The sequence below is a fragment of the Ceratina calcarata genome, unplaced genomic scaffold (genome assembly GCF_001652005.2).
Source record: "Ceratina calcarata isolate Rehan_Ccalc_2016 unplaced genomic scaffold, ASM165200v1 scaffold90, whole genome shotgun sequence".
NCBI lineage: Eukaryota > Metazoa > Arthropoda > Insecta > Hymenoptera > Apidae > Ceratina > Ceratina calcarata.
In genome coordinates, this window is record NW_017180369.1 from 542,747 (window position 1) to 550,677 (window position 7,931).

General features: G+C 43.9%; 1 protein-coding gene across 5 annotated transcripts in view; it reads right to left on the reverse strand.

The window, feature by feature from the left end:
- 5-HT7 (5-hydroxytryptamine receptor 7) overlaps positions 1 to 7,931 on the reverse strand; it is a 91,579-nt gene that overhangs the window by 75,489 nt on the left and 8,159 nt on the right. The gene's annotated exons all lie outside the window — the stretch shown is intronic.

Consider the following 7,931-nt stretch of genomic DNA (forward strand, 5'->3'; position numbering starts at 1 on the left):
TATTCGCTCCGTATAATAGGGTGGCAATTTAATAGGGAAGGGGGCAGTGGACAATCCCCACTGTCCGGGTCTCGAACGTAGTCACCTCCACGCGGTGAGACCTGGGTTGGTAGCGTTTGCAAACTCTTTGCAAACGGTACCAAGCGAAGAACTACGATCTAGTTTAAGATTCTCTGTATCTCAAATTGTAAAATATTGTAAAATATGTTGGTCTTTCAATACAATGTACGCCTTAATGAATTCCACGACGGGTCGAGAAAAATAACGGAATCAATTTCTAAAATGTTATCTCGTGAACATGAAAAATACATGAAAGACTTTGAAATGATTTAACGGTGAATGCGGATTTAATAGAATATCAAGCGGAATAGGTATTGGAACGGTGTCGCGTGGTCTCTTTATGAAAACCCGTGGTATAAGGTATTCCGATATCTGGGTTAGAGGTAAGTCGAAGATGAATTCGTTGAATTTTCATAATTTCTGCGTGCCTGCGTCGACAAAGAGTAGCGAGATCCAATATCCAATTGTAAAAATGAAACGAGAGCAGAAGAGTTAATACATCTAATGGAAGGGATTTTATTTCTCACCGTGAAACCTTTCGAGTGATCACGGTCACGGTACCGATCAGCCGGGATTATTTCTCCGAATATTAATGAATATTCAAACGTTCAAGAGACGCTTTTTACGCGTGGCGCGCATGGGGAAAAGAGTTTCCTATCTCTTCTCGCAGTCGATCTCCATCGTGGTAATTACGTGCCCTTCTCCCTCCGTGTCGTGCCAAGTAATGCATCCGCGGATGAATTATCGATCCCCAATTTCACTTTTCTATTTTCCGTCGGACAGAGGCCTCGCTGTTAACAAATTGATTTTGACGAACACTTTGATTCCTCCGCCAAGCGAGTCGAATAATTTCACAAAGTCGAACGCGCGAATTATTATCAATTATCTTAATAGAATTTCGATTGCAGACCGGCCTCGTCCAGGGATTATTACTTATCCATCTCAGATATTAATTTCTACCAAGTATGGCTAACGAGAAAAGTTGAGAACGTGTTCACACGTTTTTCGAATAATAATTTTCTTTATATACGATCCCTTTTCGTACGTCATGCCGTTTGAAATTTCTAATAGATTTTATCGTGACGTTTACTCTAAACACTTTTTTATTCAACGTGCCACTCGGCCGCAAAAACCAATCAGGATTAAAAATCAACGCGACGCTCGCGATTACACAGCACGCGGAAAGACAATCTCATTTCCTGAATGCGACCTAGATTTTAACAGTGTAGAGTAAACGAAATCAAATGATCGACCCATACGACCCGTTGAAAATTCATTCGCTCCCAAGGAACACCGGGCAGCTGCACTCTCGTGCAACAACGAGATATAACTGATATCTTACGGATGCCAACTACGTCTAGCGAATTTAAACGCATGCTTCGAGAATCGCGTCGAGCCGACGAATAACGAAAAGAAAATGTAAACATAATTTAGAAACACGTGAGCAGTAGTTAAGTGATAAAGGAGTATGCAAATGCTTTTACGTGACCATCGGGGGAACGTGTTAACCGGGGGTAAAAATTATGTTTAACTTATTGTAGAATGACACGCGAAAACCGGGGCGCGAGGCGAACGTACGTATAAACAGGCGAGCCGATAAAAGTTTCTGACGGGGAGCCTCACCGTGAATTCGCGCGGCTACTCGTAAATCTCGGTCGTCGCGGAAAAACTCTCCGGCAGAACATTTTCGTCACGTTGGATCCGCGAACGTCTCTTCTCCCTTTTCGTCAAATCGGATAGACAATCTGAAACGCGATTCGTCGCCGGGTGGATAGATTTGGGTCGCGTGATCAGCCAAGAACGGAGAACCGAACCGGAGGAAACACGTAACGCGCCGGATCGCATTTAGTACACACTGGCTCGACGAAAATCCCCTGTTGTATATTCTTTGCGGCGCGCGCGGCGAAAATCGGTTTAACGTGATGCACTTAGCGATAAAACGGCTTTGCTCTTGACTGGTTAAAAAGATCTTCGACAACAAATCAGGATTTACAGGGTTTATTTGCTACGCTCTCATCGTTGTTTCCCAAGATCACCGGAGGTCGTCATCCGATTTCGGATTAAATTAACCAGAGATCGATCCCTTCGTCGCGTAACAGAGATGAAGAACGAGTCAAAACGTCTTGCGTACGATTTGCTACGTGAGGTCATGCGAGAAGGTTCGAACGATATACGAAAATCTAATTTGAAACGGGAACGCGTGAAGTGGCCGACGATTCGCAATGGAACTTTAATCAATGTAACTCGGAGAGAGAATGTAGCGGATTTCGAATCACGATGACATCGGTTAATGGAAAGTTAATATGGCTTCCAGCGGTAATATAATTAAACTCTATTTCGAAAGCTCGTAGTTCAACGTGCGCGTAATTAGTCTCTAAAATTCTTCATACGAAGCAAATTATTAGACTGTAAAATAACAAGAATTAGGCCTGTGTTTGCAATAAATTTCCGAAAGTCTCTAAACCGTAATAATTAGTACGAAGAGTACGGAATTTAGATTAGAAGCAGTCGTTCTTAAGGGGTACTCGGTTTCAAACGGAGTCGTTTAAAAAGCCTCTCAGGAACGGCATAATCCCGGCCAGAAATTACAAGAGCTACACGCGTTCACTTCAAAGAGCGCCCAATTTAAACAGATTAGCGCATAGCCCGGCCAGATAGCCAGCGGGTAGAACCGGAATGGTTGATTACGACGGCTCTGATACGTGCTCGCCAAAAACGATCCGGATTCGCGTGAATTAAAATTCGATCAGGGTCCAACGAACTCATCGTTCTCGGCTCGTCGTCTGTTCGAGAACCGCGTACGCCGCTAGATATACCGAGCCCGTCCGTCATACGTAAGCACGAACGATTTGAAACGAAGTCTTCTGACCCAGTTTCAAGGCGAGAATCTGACCACGCCGACGATGCCGCCGCCGCGGCTAACTCCGATGGAATCGCGCCGAACGAAGTAGAACCAAGTTCGACCCGGCTCGGACAATGGGTGTTAAACTCCGGGTAAAGTTTTGCTTTCAGCTTTTTTACGACGGGACTTAGTTAACTCGTTGGTTCGCTTCGTCGAGTGTTAACGCTATTCCGTAAAAATCCACGTGCCCATAAATAGCGAAGGCCCCCGCGCTAATCTAAGTTCTTTTCGCTGTTCGACCATCCTCCGCCTTGGCGCGGGTTAAATTAAATAAAAGGAGGCTCGAGTTTGAGCAAGCGCTGAATCAAAGCACACGTTTCTGTCGAGTAATGAAAACGTGATCGCGAACGTTAAACGAGTGGCTGAATTTCGAATAAGCGGGAGCGGTTCGTTGAACATTCGAGATAAGAGTATATGGAATAATCCATGGATCACCCGATTCGGAATTAAGATTACGATGGTAATTAATGGCTGAACCCTAGCTACGCCTTTTCACGAGGGGAACAGTGTATAGGAATACTCCATGCGTTTCTCACTGATCACGGTGCAAGTCGATATCGGCGCAATGGCCCGTTTTACAATCTATTATCTCACGTGACTTTGATTCATTACGCGAGGGACGAGTTCCGATTAGCTGGAAACGAATTTTTCCCGGTGGAACCGCGACCATCGAATAACCATAAATGATCAAACGATATTGCTACTAAATATAATCTATGAGTTATCATCGGATACGATCGTCGAATCGACGAACGATCCAAAGTCTCACTTAAAAGCGTCAATTCAAATGCACACACTGCAGAGGCATAGAATGGACACGATACGACCAACGGCAGCTTAAATATTTGACCAGCTCGGAATGAATTAATTTCTCCGGGCAAAAGAAACGGTGCAAGGTTAAAACGTTCGCGATCTAATTAATTGCTCGACCACGAACGAGCCGTTATTTAGAATGCAGAGAGAAGAGGATCAGTGGAGAATCCTTCGAGTGCTTTTGATTAAAGGCGACGTAACCGCGAGATACGTTCTTTCACCGCCGTTTCAGATGTAAAAAATAAATTCCTCGGTCGATCTCCACTAGCAGACTTAAATTAACAATTTCGCTATGAACCGTATCGTCTACTTCTTCGTAATCTCTTCTCTTAGGAACGCAGGGTCAGCGACACGTTCACTCAGATTAAAATATTTTGTGAAACAGAACGTCAGAATTGACGAAGGAATATTTTCGAGTGCCTTTTACTCGCGTTGACTGAGAGACCGGCAGAATCAATTCTAAAGCAAACAGATTAGAACCCCCGCGTTCAGATTCCCACAGTATTGAGACATATCCCCGCACAGGGCGAAATAGGCGGATTAACGTCATCTCCCTTATAAGCCTCAGAGAAATACCAGTTGCTTCTGAATTCTATTAGGGACCGTGGAATACGAAGTAAATCGTTACAAACACGTGGTCAATCTGTACGGTGGAAATTATTCCGTAGGGAAGACAATGGTGCGAGGGTGACCGCTAATTGGGAAACCTAATTGATGCTCTTTCGAACGGTACCAAATACGGCTGGACAGGACAGTCGTCGTTGTAACGACGCGAATTCATAAACGTATGATAATTATTTTCTAAGACTGGACGGACGTGGGAAGTAAATGAAAGAATCGCGAAACATTTTCCGCGCGGAGGGACGTATCTTATTTTCTCGGAAAGAGAATATCTCTTTTTGAAAGCGCGACGCTCGAATTCTACAGGAGTACACAATCGTGAGAGAATGTTGGGGAAAAAGTCGAAAAACAAGTTCGTATCGTAGAGGAAATTGGTTTGCGAGACTGAAAGGTTCTAAAGGAAAGTTGTTAGCGGTGGAAACGCGTTTCGATCTAACCGAGGAACATCCCTCTTCTCTGCTACTATCTCTCCTCCTTTGACGTGTTCGCGTAACGTTGACTTTTTCCCTTATGTTCAACACCCCTCGTCCCTCCCTTTCTCATCGATTTTTTTTAATTACTATGCCACTACCCTGACCGATTCCTTCATTCAAATCTACGTCCCGATGTACCGTCGCCTCTCTGACGAAGTTCAATGACGATCGACGTACTAGTTTCTCGCGATCGACTACACATCAAAAGCTATATTTAAATTCTACAGTCTCATTTCTAGAAGAAACGCACTTACAAATCGTACGTTCATCGATACATCGATCTGTTCTCGATCAGTCCATTAAACGATCATAAGGTTAGACGCGAAGGGATTTGTTGAAAATAATTGTGTGCCGGTATTAAGTCGATGGTTAATAGCGTCACCGGGAGTACGGATGAATTCGCATCGAAGCGCGGGTTCGACACAGGAACGCTCTGCTCGTATAATGGAATTATCCCAGGGCAGAGTGAACGATCCTGCTCGATTTATCAGCCGCGCGAAAGTGATTTGATCGCTTAATTAAACCGGACGCAAGATTTTTCTCACTTGCACGCGCGACGCAACATTGGCCACGTGTAAAATATTCTGTCAGCCGACGAGTTTTCACAGAGACAAATCATTTTTACATTCGAATGAAAACTACTCGAATCGCGACGCGTGAAACAACAAACGTGAGACGGACATTATTATCGATTTCAACGAGAGAGAGATTCGTTTTCTAAATTGCTATTAAAAATGTTTGTTTGCGCTCTGCATGAAAATCCGCAGTGCAACGATAACGATCGTGAACTTTTAGCCGTTGGTGTACTCTCTATCGTCTGGTGACCTACCAGTTAAAGTGATCTACAAACACTTGTTTAACGTGTTACGGAAGCGACGATATATCTTCCGCGGCACTTTAAGCACACTATTCAACCGGTGAACGCGTCATATATGTAAATTGGAATAGCGAACGGCGCGATGATCAAATGTAATGACAAATTATAGAATTGAATAATTCCCTTTCTCGAATACCAACGAAATAACGATTGCCCATCCAAAATTTATGCAATTTTATGACTAGATTACCAATTCATATTGGTTTACAATCCTCGCTCGAATATGCCCTACTGAATTTAATAATTGAATCTATCGATACCAAAACCAAATGTGCAGTTCAGTAGCTTCACTCATAAAATTCCATCGTTTTTTTCATAAAAGAGTTCGTCAAACGATTTTTCTCAAAATTCGATGCAACAAGACACTCTCTCTCTCTCTCTCTCTCTGTCTCGTTTTGTACCTGGAAGAACCTTGGAGCACTTCGAGTGATAAAAAAGAAATTGCACGAGGGTGGCCCGTCGGATTAACGATCGGTCCTCGAAAGACGGGAAACAAAGAAATCCATAACATTGAACTCGAAAGCGAGGCTCCGTTCCAAAGCTACCTCCGATACTAGACCTCGTTCTGAAAGACTCTAGCTTTCGAAAGAGACATTTCCAAAGCCAGGTTTCTGTTCAACGATGCTAGTACGAGTCGAGCTAAATTACTGTCGGGTTGAAAATCAGAGGTCGAGCTATAATCGTCTCTTATGGCCAGACGAGAATCGACCGGGTACATTTTCAATTAACAGCAGATTTCCTACGATCGTTTGAAATCTACAAACAAGGCAGAGGAGTTTATTCTGAACGAGTTGAATCGCGGAATCCGGTGGCGAGAGCATAAGAACAACAGCTTCAATCGGAATTTTAACGATTCGGCTAGAACCAACGTTTCTCGGTTACTCCACGGGACATAAGCTCCTCGTAGTCCGCGAGGAAACACTTCAGCTTTGCGCGGCATTAACGAGCATTAACAGGCTAGAAGCGTAATTGCTGAACAAACACAGCCTGCCTGCCGCGGTTCAACAACGAACGACGCGTGTATGTATAATGTATGCACAATGTATCCGTCTGATCGATTCTGAAAGAATAATGAAATCTACCGTCCGAGGCGGACGCTGCAATTAAAAACTGGATACCTTCTCCACGACTCGTCTGAGTATATGACGAACTTGGCCGACGATAAAAATGATACCGCTGTTTTATACACGAGACGAAACGTTCGTCAAAGTATGATTTAAATATGCACTTCGTCGATCTGAAGGCATTCGCCAAAACGATTTTTCTATAAATGTTTAATAATAATTATTGCGAAGCGAGATCGAGGATCCCGGTTTTGCGTCGACGACGGACGTTCGAGGGCGTGCAATTAATAAGTAAATAAGGCGCGGAAACAATACCGCTCGTGGTACATGCATTTTTGCACACGCTACTTTATCTATAGCCGACTCTTAAAGAGGATATATTCCTTTCATTAAAGCGGATACATCGAATTCATTCACACGATACGATAAAAAGTAGGGCCAAGGTAAAGGTGCTGTCTGCTTGCATCGTACCCTCGCGTCACGCACGTCGTATCGACATCGCGTATCCTTGCATACGCGAATGCAGCCTCATTGACAACCCTGTTGTACCATGTAATTTACTCCAAGCATACCGTAGAACGCTAATTTGGAATACCTCTCCAATTGTTTGACTAACAATGTAATTTACGAACGGGGCGACGAGAAAGTTAGAATTTTTGAAGGTGTATCGATTTTTCCGCGAGGCTTAATGAAACGTAACACGCGCGGTGGTTCTCGAGAGCGTTCCAAATAGCTGGGGAAGGCGGGATGGATTCTCGATAAAGTCGGGCCGATTCAGAGGAGCAGGCGAACTCGAAATAATTCCTTTCGGAGCACTCGATGCGAACGTCGGGCCAAGATTACGTGAAAATCACGGTAGGGACGGCCGGGCAAAAAGGGGGAACAGTATTCGGTTTATGAGTCGCGATACGAGACGACGACGCTACGCGGAACGTTGCCTAGGGATTTAAATACAAGGACGGCGACGTTCGATAGGCGTCGATCGAAATAGAATATCTGAGATCAAAGCAAATGAAATGAGCATGGACCCCGGCTGTACGTTAAAATCCATTAAGGATGTATTGGCTATATAGTCAATACCAAAAATTCATGTACCTTAGAAAACCGCATTTCCTATAATT